Source organism: Hypomesus nipponensis, chromosome 4 (genome assembly GCF_054491055.1).
Source record: "Hypomesus nipponensis isolate SF chromosome 4, ASM5449105v1, whole genome shotgun sequence".
Lineage (NCBI taxonomy): Eukaryota > Metazoa > Chordata > Actinopteri > Osmeriformes > Osmeridae > Hypomesus > Hypomesus nipponensis.
Genome location: NC_140364.1, coordinates 15,622,600 through 15,637,893, shown reverse-complemented (window position 1 = coordinate 15,637,893; position 15,294 = coordinate 15,622,600). Strand labels below are relative to the sequence as shown.

The following is a 15,294-nucleotide window of genomic DNA, read 5'->3' as shown; positions in this document are numbered from 1 at the left end:
TTTTGGAAGATTAAATATTATTACCAAGACATAAAATATTTTTATTTTAATAGATAGGCAATCCTACACCTAACATTGATTGCAAAAAAATATATGCAGTGAGTATGGTGACAGCTACAGTAGGCTGTCATCATATGGGCATTTCCACTCAGAATGGCTCACTACAAAAAGTGTCTCTATGAGAGGCAATCTTCAATAATACTCTGTACCTTTGTATATCCAAACCAAAAAGCGCAGTTTAGGGGAATGTGGTCGAATTCTGAACAAGAAGACAAAAGAAAGAGACAATGCACCAATGGTCTTCAATACTATTAGCTAAATAATATCTGTTGGCTGTTTGAATCTCATGTTTACATCATCAAGATACACTTATTTTTCAGAGAAAATGATGCAAGGAAAACTGAAGATACCGGTACTACTTGAATTTTTAAGGTCAATAAAGTTTATAACAGTGGACAATATGAATTTGCAATTCAAGTTGCATAAAGTTCAGGATGCAAACAGGAAGTGGTCCGTATTCACAGCGGTACACTACGTGACACCATCTTAACTGGAGATCTTGCCTCGTTGTATAGTGAATGCCACATTACTGTAAATCATTTCTACTCAGTGTATTCACATTAAGACATTTTATGTCAATGACATGTCCATCACACGAGGTAGTAAACAGAACATCTTTGCTCCAGGTTTAATTCTGTTGTATCATAAAGACTACAAATTATTACAACTTGATACATACATATCAAGTATATGGACATTACAAGGACGTCGTTTGTGCTTTTCACCAACCAGTAGCAGTGGGCGAATGTAGTGCGGCAAACTGATCCTTCGTCTTTTGTAGAGGGACTGTCTCCTTCGCAAGCACCAGGGAAAACATCCAGGTTTAAACATTGGCCAGTTTACATGTATATAATACATAATCAATATTTTTTTTAACAAATAAATCATTACATTAGTGTCATGTCTTGTGCAATGCGTTTCCCCTGTCATTGTGATTTCAATTGATCCCTATGTTTTTACTGTCATCAACCAGCATGGAGAAATGTGTGTTGGCCCCCCGGGTTAGGCCTGTCTTCCCCAGGCTGGAGAGCGGTGGGCTGCCTCCAGCTTTCATGCTCTCCATTCCTGCTGTCATGGCGGGTAGCTGCGTAATCCCCTCGTTCTGGACGACTGACATCCCATTGTTCTTCAGGGACAGGCTGTTGGTTATAGCCGCTGCGTAGCGGTTCCAGAACCCCGTGTCTGCGTTCATGGCCCGGGCGGCTAGGTCCTTCTGGAACATCTCCCCAAACTTCACCGCGTCTCCTCCCAGAAGCGCCATCGGATTTTCCACAGACAGACGCCTCCCTCTTCTAGCGGGGGAGTTATTCCACATGTGGGTACCCATGTGGACCTGTGGAAAGACCGGAAGTGGTGTGAAATACCATCCTATTCTTATACAAGTCCTGCATGTTGTATGTAAGTCATGCGAACGGCTACGAGTGTCAGGTTAGCGGTGAAAACAAGCGTTACCTTTAGGTTTCCTTTCGTGGTGAACGCCCTGCCACATACGGAGCAGCCAAACGGTTTCTCCCCGGTGTGAGTTCGCTCGTGGATCTGAAGGGCACTGGCCGAGGAGAAGTTTTTCCCACACATGTTGCAGTTGTGCTGCTTGGGTGTCCTACGGGGCTGGGCTGGGGCTGGGGCTGGGGCTGGGGTGAGCAGGCCCATCATCCCACTTGGCCCCAGGCAGGATTTGGCTGCTAGGACTGGGAGACCGAAGGAGTGCTGACGCCTCTCACTTAGGACGGCTGGTCGACCGTGTCCGTTACGTTCGGTAACAGCAGGATTCGGAGCGGTGCTTGAAACCAAGCTGGGAATGTTTTGGTGGGGAGCTGAAAATGTTCAAATTTCCTGTAAGTCTTGGGGACTCTATTGAAATGCAGTGGTTGCTGTGCTAAGATGATATGTATAACATATATGTAAGACATCGCTGTAACATTATAGTTTAGCTGTGTCAATAATAATGATAACATAAACATGAATCGAGAGTGTGTTATAACCTTACCACGCTCTCTGCTCTGGAACATCATGCTGTCCTCGTTGACGCTTGGCTGGTTAGGTTGTGTCCCTGTCTGGTCCTGGGGGGAGGAACCTGAGTGCTCGTTCTTCACTGAGACTGCCACGTCCCTGGACTCTGTCAAGGTGTCCTCTGAAGACGGGCTGAGGAGCCCCTCAGAGATGCTCTGTCCTGGGGAAGCTGAGGCCACAACAGACCTGGAGCATGTAGACACGGTCTTACTGAGATTCTCTGCTTCATTCATTATGAAGGGTATTGGGGTGTAGGAGGAGTTTGTGGTGAAGCAGTCACTGTCCAAAAACCCCTTCATGCTAAAGGTGTGGTTCAGACCACTTGTAGAGTCTATGATTTTCATTTGATTTTCCAGTGCGGCGATGTTGGAAACCACAGCAGAGGATTTGGGAGGAGAGCTAGTGAGAGAGCTCAGGGCTCTTAACGGATCCACACCCTCCCCTGTGTTTTCCTCCATTTCATCCTCCTCTTCCTCATCGTCCTCCATCGAGTTGCCGTCCGTGAAGTCATTTTCTTGGCTGCTGAAGCCGTCAGTGTTTGTGTCGTTGACGGAGAGCTCAGCAGATCCGGGTCCCTGACGGGCGTCTGCGTGGGGAGAGTCAGGGATCTGGCCGGCCATGTGCATGCGGATGTGCTGCTGCAACACAACGGCGTTTGTGAACTTTTTCTGGCAGATGGGGCAGGAGTGCTGCATCCGGAGGGGAGGGCTAGCTCTGTGGACGCCAACGTGCGTCTTTAGGTTCCCTTTGGTAGTAAAAGTCCTTCCACACACCTTACATCTGAAGGGCCTCTCTCCTGTGTGGACACGGTAGTGCATCTTCAGAGCGCTCTGGCAGCTGAGGATACGATGGCAGAGGACGCACTGGTTGGGGTCTGTTATCTTCTTGTCAATGTTCTCCACCAGCTTCTGCAGCTTCGAGGTCTCCGACGTTTCCATGGAGACCAGGAGATCCCCAAAAGGGAACCCGACCTTGCAGTGGTTGGTGGCCAGCGAGAGGGGGGAGGGGTCGTACGTGTAGGGGGAGGCGGGGGCACTAGGCTCGGATGTGGGCGCCGTCCCGGTTGGGGCTGTGCTGGTTGCCATGCTTACAGAGTTCCCCGTGGGCCTGGCGGGGCGGTTTTGGGGCAGGTGAACCTCCTCTGCTTTTGGGGCATCATGGGATTCCTCTTCGTCTTTAGAGCGGGGGACTCTGGAGGAGGGGGGATGGGGACCGCGTTGCTGGCAGCGGGTGACAGAGACGCATGTTCGCTTGAAGCAGACGCGTGAGGGGACTTTATGGAGGGTGTGACGCTCACAGAGTCCGTCCAGTTTCCCCCAGCGCTGAGAAAGCTGGGAAGCTGAAGACCCATGGAAGTGGTTACCGTGGCTACAACCGGTTTGCTCTCCAGCCACAAGGAGCCAGTTTTTTCCTGAGGAAAAGATATACCGTAGGGGACACCCTGGCCTGTTGGCACGCTATCCAAATATTCCGGCACAGGGTAAGGGTTCATTTGAACGTGAGGATATTTGTCTTTGTGTCTCTGGAAGTGGACTTTTAGATTCCCTTTTGTGGAGAAGCGGTTTCCACAGATGTTACACTTGAAAGGCCTCTCTCCCGTGTGGGAGCGCAGGTGGATCTGCAGAGCGCTGTCGCTGCCAAACACTTTGGAGCAAAACCGACACTTGTGCTTGAAGAACTGCTCCTCGCGACAGGGCTTGGTGTCGAACAGAGACACACTGGGCAGCTTGGCCTTCCCCTGCTTCATTAGGATGGTGAGGGGTTCGAAGGCATTGGCTGTGGCAGCGATCCTGGCCAGGGGGTTGGGGAAGATGACGGTGCTGGGAGGACTCTGAGGTAGGAGTGGCAGGCTGGATGACGAGGAGCCCTGGAGGGCGTCTCCCTGGGAGAGCTGGCTGGAGGACATCAGCGTCTGGCCACACTTCACACCCGAGTAGGCCCCCGTATACGGAGGAAGGAGTATGGAAACGTCACTGCAGCTGGACGATGAAGCTACAGGGGTCTCGGAGGAGGTCGAAGTTCGAGCGCCATCTCTGAAAATCGACTGACCGAACGTGGTGTGCGAGGAGAGCGCATGTGACCTTTCCAGCACAGATGCCAGAGAAACAGAGGCTTGTCCGTTTATGGCTGAGGTCATCACCCCCGACGATGGGATGACGGAGGGGGCGAGGATGGAAGGATGACGGGAAGGGAAACAGTTGGGGGTTAAGGGCAGGTCCCTGGTTACCGGGTTTAGTGCTGTTTGTGTGGGCTGTCTGTTCATGTCAGATACCTGGCTGCGTACCTGCTCAATCAGCTGCAGCTGGAGGACCTGTTGCTGCTGCAGAGCTTGGAGATGCTCCAGGATGGCAGAGATGGCAGCTGTGGTGGCTTTCCCTCCCCCCATGCCTGTGTGGATGCCCTGGGAGAACTGGGCCACGGCCACCCTGGTGCTCTGGAGGATCTCCAGGGTCACGTTAGTGGTGGGCACACCGCAGCTGCCTGTGGCCGACACGCCAGGGGAAGCTGACTGGATGGAGCGTGGAGACTGAGGGCTGGAGGCCTTCTGTTTATCTCCTTCCTGGTGCTGCAGGTCCTGCTCCATGTTCTCCCCCTCCTCCCTCTCCTCCAACGTGTCCAGGCTGTCATAGCTGTTCTCCACTCCCTGAAACCCCTCGTCTGTTGAGGCCAAATCTGCCAGGTCGCTGGGGGTGGAGCTGTGGTCTGGGGAGGCTCCTGCATGGAGGTCCTCAGGTCCTGGAGTCCCCTGGTGTTCCTTCATGATGAGCACCAGGGGTTCCTCACAGCCGCTCTGATGGGCCCACAGCTCAGTCCAGGTGAAGAACTCGGCGCAGCACTTCTCACAGACGTGGGTGTCCCTTCCGCGGTGGGCGGCCGGCCTGGCACTGCCCTCATCCTCCTCCCCCAGAGCCTCCAACAGAGCTACACAGGGACAGTTAGTTAGTGAGCCTGCCAGGACCTCTTAGTGGGACTGGTCCGAACAACACTGTCATATTCACAAGTCATGGGCATTCTGAAACTGGACATACAACTGGAAAGAAAAATACTGGAAAGATTCATTTAAGATACTAGTTGTGTTTGTGTGTGTGTGTGTGTGTGTGTGTTTGTGTGTGTGTGTGTGTGTGTGTGTGTGTGTGTGTGTATAAATATTCTTCCCTCACAAGCTTAATACATACAATTCGACAACATTTGCTCCACTGATTGTTGGTCAATGCCAATGTAAACTGTAGTTGCATGACAACATTTATATTTTAATCCTTGAGGAACATAATTTCAGTCATGAAATGGCACATCTACTTGTCTGGACTCAAGATCTAGAACATCTATGAAACACGTAAGTCATTAAAGTAGTAACAAATCACGTTCTCACAATCACAACTAGACCATGAAGATCAGAAAAGTAGGAATTGGCCAAATAAAAACTGTAATTTGTTGCTATAGACTAATTGGATACATCTTTGATACAAATGCAGCTCTACTCGTACTTTACATTGAATATTTTCTAATTATTTAATCAATAGAAGCACATATGTAGACTCCAGTGAAGACAGCTTTCTGTTAACATTCTGTTAAGGATAATCATGAAGGTAAACACTAATACCGTCTCTCATCAAAGACAATTTTTACTCCAAATCATTTTTTTATAATTGTATGTTTGACCATGTTGATATGATTTAACTTAATGTTTCAATCTAGTATTAAATGTACACTTAGAATTATATTGTCATTACTTTGAATAATTGTTATTCCTATAATAATAACAACAATAATTCTAAGAGTAGTATTGCTTGTCTAATAATTGCATAGAAGAATTCGAACACGTCAAAGTGGTAGGCTAGTATTTTATCGGCTTGCACAACTAAAATGCAGTTACAACAATTCTACATAGAGATAAAGATATAATTCAAATGTCTTGTTATGGCTAAAGAACAAGTAATTTTCTTTTAGGGATTTTAGAGAAAATAACTAGCAGTCTACTTAACTCTACATCACAACGTGTAAAATAATGCAAAAGTAATCCAGAGAACATCTCTTGTTTAAAAACAATGTGAGCATTGTTGAGTCATGAGGCATGCATGGCAGGTACTTTAAAACGACAAATTCATGTTTACATTTCTGTCTAGGATTCTCTGTCACTCAATTACAACATTTAGGCCAACGGTACGAAACCACTTTAAGAATTAATTCAAAGCAACCCTTGTATTAATTCCGATAAGCTTTGCGTGAAATGAGTGTGAAATTATGACTTGATATTTAGTGCCTAATGGCAAGCTTTTTACTTAAACGTATCACATATTTAATTCCTATCAACACTTTCTCTTTTAAATAATTTGTTATGTCTATATTTTAATTGAAGCTATTGGCTTTTTAAGCGACAGCGATGTCCTTAAGTTGTCTATAGACCTATTTACAATTTAGAGGCGTGAATTATCTTCTAAAATCTGACTGCATTTACGCACATAAAATAATTATTGTGGGTCTTCTTTTTTTCTTTTTAACTTAACAAAGGCTGACTGAATAGCTTTCCTCATTAGTTTTTAATTACTTAAATAATAAAATATTCCAAATGGTGGACCAAAATAAGGCAAAAAAAACATTAGATTAAATGTTACAAATGCTTATTTAATGTCAACAGCTATGTTAGGCGTTTGCTGTATTTTGACATGCCTAAACTGTAAATTAGTTCAATTTTACAAAATGTCAATGCCAGCAGAATATCAATGTCAAAGCAGCACATATGGAATGAGAGAGACAGTTAGACAATGTACAGAATATTTAAAGTTGAAAAGGTATAGGGCTAAATAAACGCAAAACCAAACAGACGGAATAAGTGAGTGTGTAAGAAGACTAACAACTGGTAAAGTAATCGCTTGCTTCTTGTATCAATTGTAAAACTTGACTTTTAATAGCTAAAATAAAAACCTGCAGTAGGCCAATTAGATAAAGGTGCTGTGCAGTAGCCTAAAAACGGCGACAACTCAAAAGACTAGGAAAAGTTTCCGGAAAGATTTGTCTTCCAGCACATACCATTTTCTGAGACTCCAGTCTGGAATGGGTCTTCGTCAGACGAGAGGTGTTGTGGCTTTGGTTGCTTGCGGCGGGACATGTTGTCTGCGACTTGATCCTGCTTTTTGCCGATACATCGGCAACCACCAAATGGGACCCGTCAGAGGCAATCGGGTCAGTGAAATATGGGATATTAGCTGGTGTTGGCCATGTGCAGATTGCGCATGTCGGTGTAATTATAATGGAGGATAATGCTTTAAGACTCACACCGCTTTTCGATGGGTGATTGGCTCAGGTCCAACTCTCTGACTAGATATGGTAATGAGGGGCATGTTTGATAATTACGCTACTATGAGTTCCTATCATCCACCTGTCTACACCACACTGTCCACCTCCAACTTTACACTTGGGGGATTCTAGCCTACCAGTAGCCTAGTTTTAAAAATATGAGAGATTTTGTAATTTATTGATTTGACATACCTATTTTGTTTTGTCGAGTCAAATTGTTTAGTCATTTTTTTGTACTTTTTACCTTTATCCAACGCCTGAGAACACATGAAATCCCAGCGTGTCGCATATGACATATGTCACTCTTTCTCATTCACGTCTTCCGACAGTCATATTTCCGTTGCGATTTATTGGTCAACACATCCTTAGATTTTTTCATGGATTGAGAAAGTCCTTTTCATTCTTGACTGGTAGTTTTATTAGTGTCGACAGACCCCCCACATGTTTTTATGCTAGCGGAGAAGGAGGAACGTACGAATACCCAGTGACTTGATGGACGAGCGGGAGATTGACATCCAGCGAGTGGAGCTGCTTATTATCAACGTTTGTGCGTAAACTCACATGCACATTCGCCTGTAGAGTATTACAAGGCAAAGGTCGCTCGAGATGGAGGTTTTTGATCTTGCGTGTCCTCACTCCCCCTTCCTGTTGCCTCCCCCACTAGTCCAAATGAGAAGCTCTTAGCTGATTGCGATTGGAGACCGCTATATGGACCAGAAGGTGTTGGAATCTACATTTTCGAGGACCTCCCACAGTCCTAGACTATAGCTTCTTACACACGTTCAGAAAGTTTTACTCTGTACTTGAAAAAGGAAAACTATGACATAGACGACTTACTATATTAACTTATCAGATACCCTTTGATGTTAATTTTTGTTGTCGTTAAGTATGTGATTCCTGACTGAAATTTTAACCCCTATCAACAGATACGATTCAAACAGCGGTCATAATATTGTATCAGAAGATTCGGCCATGGTCAGGCCAAAATCAGCTGTTGTTCACTGCAGGAAGTACACAAAAGCCTGAGTATTGATTTATTTGTCTCCTATTCCCCTGGTACATAGAGATAAGAAGACCCACTTCTTGTGGAATATAATTTCCTTTAACCTATATTAGCTTTCAACGGGCTCATGATGAATAGCCAGATTGACTTATCTAGAACCTCAACAGTCCTTGATTTGATATTGATTCTTTTAAAATCAGCTAGACATAGAAAATTAAACCACAATTTTACCAAGATCTACACACACTCATCATTCTCATCCTCATCACACTGATCCTACTATAATACATGATACTTAAAAAAGCTTCTTCAGAATTTATAGAGGAAAGCTATGAGTGTAAAATGCTTGTGCTGTGTCCTACACTGCAGTATTTGTAGTATTTCAACAGACTCATTTAGTGTTAATTCTCCTTGGCCTGGGGCTGAAGGGGTTAGGGCTGGGGACACTTTAATCTCCACCACCAGTTAGATTTGTTCCATTCACCCCACTGAATATTTTAACAGCATCACTTACTATAGATTGTTTCTGCTTTGCGACAGTTTAACATATTTCATCCCCTCCACAGCACTCATCAACAACAACCACTGTAATAAAATAATTTCACATAAATAACTTTAATGTTTATTCCATGGATTCTACAAGACAGTAAAAGTCTTGATATCCATATTTTAAGATTCAAGAGACATTTCGGCAAACCAAATGCATGTGCGTATACAGCAGGAAACATCAGGTGTGGAAGGTAAGATATTTAGCTAAGAGTGACCCACAATGGAGATATGAAAAGCCTCTGGCTCTCGTCTGGTTAACTGATCAAGAACAGCCAAGAAACATCTCAGGACCATGACATCACAGGACCATGACATCACAGGACCATGACATCACAGGACCATGACATCTCAAGACCATGACATCACAGGGTCATGACATCACAGGACCATGACATCTCAGGACCATGACATCTCAGGACCATGACATCACAGGGTCATGACATCACAGAACCATGACATCTCAGGACCATGACATCACAGGACCATTACATCACAGGACCATTACATCACAGGACCATGACATCACAGGACCATTACATCTCAGGAACATGACATCACAGGAACATGACATCACAGGACCATGACGTAATGACAGCCTTGAGAAAAGGAGAAGAAGTGTTTTGGTACATTTATTGGCAGTTGAAGTTTGTATGAAATTGTATGTAAACAGTAAGGATTTGTTTCCGGGTGAAAACATTGAAAATGATCATAAATCACTGATCAGATCAATACAGTGAGTAGGCCGCCATGGCATGATAACTAACATGATGTAAATCCATCCATCCGCCATGGAAAGATGAACATATGTGCTTTTTAATTAACAGGTGACACAAAAGGCAATCCTTAAACAATGAAACGTGATATCATCTTTGAAATTAGATCTTTGCCTGTGGTCCACTAAGGTTGTCTCCTGTATCCAAGAGTTCATCAGATTTAGTTATGATCAGAAGCTTGAAGAATTCAATGACGGCGCTTGTTTTATATCAATGCACAGTAACAGTAATGGATTATGTATTCCTCTTGAGAAAAATAGCAATGTTGATATTAGTCAGACCAGGTTACCTCCCTCAGCTGCCACTGGAACCAAATAGGTTTGGGGTGCTGTGTCACAAACACAAAGAAAACAGAAAAAGAGCTAAAAAAGAAGAAAGAAAAACATAATCTAAAGTGAACAAAGCAGGTCTGAATAGAGAGTCTGTGACAGACAGGATGTGACAGGGCTGTTAGGGTACGCAGCCTGTCGGCTGAGTGGACTGGAAATTTCTGATCGCTTGAATTCTTCACATCCAACTCTGCCCCCTCTCTCTCCCTTCTGCTTCTATCTATCAGTGTGTTGCCGTATTGATTTGGCTGTTTATCTTCAAGGCTGGATAAGAGGACAGAGAACCAAGGCAGTCTGAGTGACTGGAGAACTCTCCTTCAGATTGCAGGTATTCTTCATCGTATTGCCTCCTGTCCTTCATGTTCTCGTGATATCCAGTGCCGTAATGATTGCCTTCACACTGTAAACCAGGTGGAGGATGCTACCTAAGGTCCAGGATGAAGACGAGCAGATGGATATAAATGATTACATAAGAGCAGAAAAGGAGCTGAAAATACTTTACACATGATTAATTGGTGGGAAATATTTCTTTGCCATATTATCTTTTAATTTGAGTGTGTAGGACAAAAGATAGATGACTAATCTCATAATCTGCAGCAAATAGGAAAATATCATAGCACCTGTTTCACTTCAATCCTCACCCACATAAACAGATGCTGTTTGGCTTGTTGATGTTCCAGTCTGCCTAACAACCACCTACACAGGAAGAAAATAAAGTTTAGTGTTTATTTGAACTTTGCATGAAACACAGAATGTTGCATGTAGTGGGCGAACCATGACAGGCAAAGGCTAATTCTGGCAAAACATACTTATATTTAAAAAACTTTTGTAATTAGACCTTTTAGACTCCACAGAAATGAGAGATGTTCTAACATTTGCCATGATTGTTACTTGAAATAAAGCAGTAGATCTTTAGTAACAACTAGAAGTGTTTTAAATACGAAAGAAGTTTCCAGAACAGAGAACAGGCCGTCCTTTCACCAGGTTCAAAGCAGTATAATTACTAATGCCATCTTTGTTTATTTCTAGCATGAACAGATCTGAGTATTTAATTTAAATCAAGAATAAATAATCAAATTTTCAATCCCTTGATCTGTAATTTGGACAGTGGGATAACACTACAACAGTTTTTAATACTCAAGACAAAATAATGTAAGAAAATTGAACACATGTGTTTCGGAAACATTGTGCGGCTGTAGTGGCCATGGAGAGCATAGCAGGGTAACAGAATTAAACAGTTGTGATGTTGCCATGTCATAAATCTGTGGATATAGTCATGTTAAAAACATATTGAAACTATAAGATGATCCCTACAGGCATTATGGATACATTAAAACCAACATATGTGGAAATCATTGAACCTCCATGTGTCCCAGCAGGAAACAGGACAAGATAACAATTAGGAAACTAATTCAAAGCATGCTAGGAGAAACGCATAAATGCTCATGATTCACCCAGAGCAGCTGGCTGTACCCAACCACAGATCTTAATGCCACATAAGTCCAGATGTGGAGAGTTTTAAAATGAAACAAAAACAGATGAGGATTTTGTACGGAAAGTGTTTGAAGGTGGGAAAAGGAGATCTCAGACGTAAGTTTCACCAGGGGTGTAAAAAAGCCTTTCTATTCTTGCTCAGTAAATACTTCTGCATTCTCAAATGTCATCTGTTTATATTGTCCGAGAGGTATGGAAATATCCCCAGAGTTATAATCACCTGAAAGTTGATTGATAATCGAAACAATGACTTCCTGTGTTGTCATCTGAAGCTGAGAGCAGTTACAGATTTACATTTGGAGAGTTGGAACTTCGTCGTGATCCACGACGATGATCACTTCTGCGTGTTGTAAGATGAGATGGGAGTTTGAAGACGATACATATTAGAAGATGAGTGATCGGTTTAGCATGGTTTGTGTTTTTATTTGGAAAGAATGAAAAAAGAAAACAGCTTGACAATATTTTGCCATCCCTTGTTTTTTTACTGTGGGAATTCACAGCACCTCTATAAGTCTATCACCCTGCAGCTCCTGCTGCTGCAAATCTCATAAAACCTGGCTTCATTTTACGGTTCCACATAAGGACAGTTATGGACGTTTTGGATGTTCTGCATTTCTGAGAACCATGAAACGGTCCAAACCAAACGAAGGGAAGAAGGGATGACACTGAGGGATGGAGAAATTAAAAAGGTTTCTCTCTTTCTCTCTTTCTCTCCCTCTCTCCCTCTCTCCCTCTCTCCCTCTCTCTCCTCTCTCTCTCTCTCTCTCTCTCTCTCTCTCTCTCTCTCTCTCTCTCTCTCTCTCTCTCTCTCTCTCTCTCTCTCTCTCTCTCTCTCTCTCTCTCTCTCTCTCTCTCTCTCTCTCTCTCTCTCTCTCTCTCTCTCTCTCTCTCTCTCTCTCTCTCTCTCTCTCTCTCTCTCTCTCTCTCTCTCTCTCTCTCTCTCTCTCTCTCTCTCTCTCTCTTTCTGTCCTGTCCAGATTTCTTGTGTTTTAACTGTTGTGCTGCAACACTAAGAGAAGAGTAGAAGATTGAAGATACATTTCTTTGCCTCCTTATTGAGACAGTAAATAACGCCACAGCATCAAAGGCCAGTCAACATGGAGACAGTTAGTTCAGGGGAACGGAAGATTTCTTCCCTCATTTTTATGATGGTTTTACTTCGCTACTGTGAGGTGTGCTTTTTCACAATCTGACTGTAAAACGTGTAACCTTTGCCTTTGAAAATGTATAAGTTTGCATCCTTGTTACTTTGAACATCTGCAGTATTTTGATTGGATTGGATTGAAAACAAGAATGAGCTATAGCTAATGACCAAGTGACGGTCCATGAAAGTTCGGATGTTTTACTGGATTAACATCCTCAACACATGGCCTTATGTCAATCATGTTCCTAACTCAAGAGGATTTCGAATCATTCATTGCATCTTTGTGAAAAATGATGAATGGATATTATGTCCAATTGATAATCCCTCGTAAAGGCAGCAACAAAAGTGTTAGCGTATCGTCTGGAGTTTCGCTGGGGAGAATACGGATCCTTTTGTCAAATTCCCAGCTTGTTCCCTGTCGATTTGAACAGTGAATTGCAGCGTGCCCGTCAAACATCCCATTTACAACGCAAGGAGAAAAAGAGTGACGTAAATGGTAAAATAGGTAGATGTACTTTACAGCAGTTTTACAACACATCCTGGGTCTCTCCGGCATCCTGCTGTCAAATCCTGTCCGCTTCCTGCAGACATGGTCTGGGACCATAGACCTACTACCTGGGACACTGCAAACTGACTCTGGCTTTGACTTTTTAACGACTGTAAAACAAACGCAATTAAGCATTTCCTGTAGTCCAGACACCACAGAGCTGTGAAGAAAACATAACTTACACATCGAACACAAAAGCTAAAAGGAGGAATGTAAACATGTAACATTAAAACATGGATGGTGGACTGTTAATGGTCTTTCAGTTTTTTATCTCTTTTTCTTTTTACACTTTTTCATGTCACAAATCATCTTGTAAAGTCCACTAGTCATGTTGCCCTCATCTTAAGTGAGGGCAACATGACACTCATGGAAATGATGAACTTAGAAATGTCAACTTAGAAATGATGAAAAGATTACTTTTGATTAGGTTCATCTGTTTGCCAGCCAAACAAGAGTAAATCAAGGAGCACACGGCTTTACAGGAGGATGATTATTGACTCAATCACACAATCATCTGGAGCCACTTGAAGCAAAAGTAGGTAATCCATAGACCCTCTCTCACATAATAATAGATTTATGCCACATTCTGCATTCTGCTATGAGGAAACTGAGGACCAGTTTTGCTGTGAGGTATCAGTCATAAACATGGAACTGTAATGTACAAATCAAGACACTTTCATGTTGTTCTGACTATAACAACTTCCTGGTCGTTCCTCAAGGAAATGCGGAGTGAGAGAAAGGATCAAACTGACGGAGTCTGAGAAGGAGAGAAGGCCCCTCCTGTTCCACTGGCTTCTGACCACAGAAGCTCCTGTCCTGTTTGGTGAAAATTATAGTCCTGGGAAAGCTTTAGTTTATTAATGGACATTCAATTATACCAAGTATTTAGAACAATTGGGTGTTGTACTCAAACAGAAATCTATGAATGCTACTTGAGTGTCAAGGACTAAGCTACTCCATGCTGTACATCTGTGAGTCTTGAAACAAAGCTTTGTTTGTGAGTTTCAATCATTTGTGCTCATGAAAACAGACACTTCTACAAAAAAACGTCTTTTTTTAGTAGGAAGACTCTGAACCTACATCCTGGTGTACATTTGTACAACGAAATACAGGCCTCATTATGTGTGGAGGGGGACGCAGGATGCATACAAACACAGCCCCCTCTGAATCGACCCCTCCCTTGCATGGCTCAGTGGCTAATGTACAATAACTTAACAAAAGACGGCTTTATTACCTTCATGGGGCAGTGGCTGGGGTACTGTTATTTTATCTTTGTACAGTATTTAATTGGAGGTTTACCCTGAAACACAACACCCCTCTTCCAAATGACTTTGCCCAAATCTGAGAGGAGATTGATAAGAATTTCTTTCCTCCCTCCCACACTTCTTTACGTCGTTTTTTTCTACCTCTCCCTTTAAGGGCAGCACAAGTTTTTGCAGAGGGAGAATAAAGTTACAAGTGTGTGGCATTTTCCAAAGGGAGAATGAAATCAGATGCTCTGTAGGACGGATAAGGACAGGCTGGGAAAAAGGGAAGTTGGCAGCGATGCCGGGTCGACAGCGCGCCTTGGAGATCGCCCCATAGCACCAGGTGTCCACTTAATTCAAATGATACTATTATTCATAGACAGAGACAGAGTATTGAGACACCCCCCAAATCATTTGCAACTGAATACAGATATAATCCTGGAAATATAAGTCTCCATTAAGGCTATCCCATTAAGCAAACAAGGGTGCTTTTGTGCCGCATGTTGTGTGTATGAATCACAGACGGAGAAAAAAACTAGGGAGGAAGGATAAATACTCTCCAATCCGAAGACGATATTTGAGAATGTCACTTTCTCTCTCCTTCTTTAGCATAAGAATGGTGTCTAGCTTGTTTTATGTGCATTTCTGTCACTGTGTATTTTTTCTCCTTCATTTAGAATTTACAAATTATTTAGATTACTAAAGCATTCTTTAATTTTTATGAGGATAGAAAACAATTTTATAAACCATTGTTTGAATTGGAATAAAAACTGCATGTTTAAAAATGCATGCCTTTGAACTTCTATTTCTTTATTTTGCTGGAAACGCTTGCTCCTGCTTCTG

The 15,294-nt window shown here is 43.2% G+C and overlaps 1 pseudogene; it reads right to left on the bottom strand.

Moving 5' to 3' along the window:
* Positions 1-177: 177 nt before the first annotated feature.
* On the bottom strand, positions 178-7,177 carry LOC146295837 (sal-like protein 3; annotated as a pseudogene).
* Between the last annotated feature and the right edge of the window lie 8,117 nt (positions 7,178-15,294).